This window comes from Bison bison, unplaced genomic scaffold, assembly GCF_000754665.1.
Source record: "Bison bison bison isolate TAMUID 2011002044 unplaced genomic scaffold, Bison_UMD1.0 scf7180017864335, whole genome shotgun sequence".
NCBI lineage: Eukaryota > Metazoa > Chordata > Mammalia > Artiodactyla > Bovidae > Bison > Bison bison.
Window position 1 is genome coordinate 65504 of NW_011494907.1, and position 838 is coordinate 66341.

Consider the following 838-nt stretch of genomic DNA (forward strand, 5'->3'; position numbering starts at 1 on the left):
ATTCCAATCCCAAAGAAGGACAATCCAAAGAATGCTCAAACTACCACACAATTGCACTCATTTCACATGCTAGCAAAGTGGTGCTCAAAGTTCTCCAAGCTAAGTTTCAACAGTACCTGAACTGAAAACTTCCAGATGTTCAAGCTATATTTAGAAAAGGCAGAGAACCAGAGATCAAATTGCCAACATCCAATGGATCATCAAAAAAGCAAGAGAATTCCAGAAAAACATCTGCTTCATTGACTATGCTAAAGCCCGTGACTGTGTGGATCACAACAAACTATGGGAAATTCTTAGAGACAGGAATACCAGACCATCTTACCTGCCTCCTGAGAAATCTGTATGCAGGTCAAGAAGCAACAGTTAGAACTGGACATGGAACAATGGACTGGTTCAAAATTGGAAAGGAATATGTCAAGGCTGTACATTGTCATCCTGCTTATTTAACTTTTATGCAGAGTACATCATGCAAAATGCCAGACTGGATGAAGCACAAGCTGGAATCAAGATTGCCGGGAGAAATATCAATAACCTCAGATATGCAGATGACACCACCCTTATGGCAGAAAGTGAAGAAGAACTAAAGAGCCTCTTGATGAAAGTGAAAGAGGAGAGTGAAAAAGTTGGGTTAAAACTCAACATTCAGAAAACGAAGATCATGGCATCCGGTTCCATCACTTCATGGCAAATAGATAGGGAAACAGTGAAAACAGTGTCAGACTTTATTTTGGGGGGCTCCAAAATCACTGAAGATGGTGACTGCAGCCATGAAATTAAAAGACGCTTGCTCCTTGGAAGGAAAGTTACGACCAACCTAGATAGCATATTCAAAAGCAGA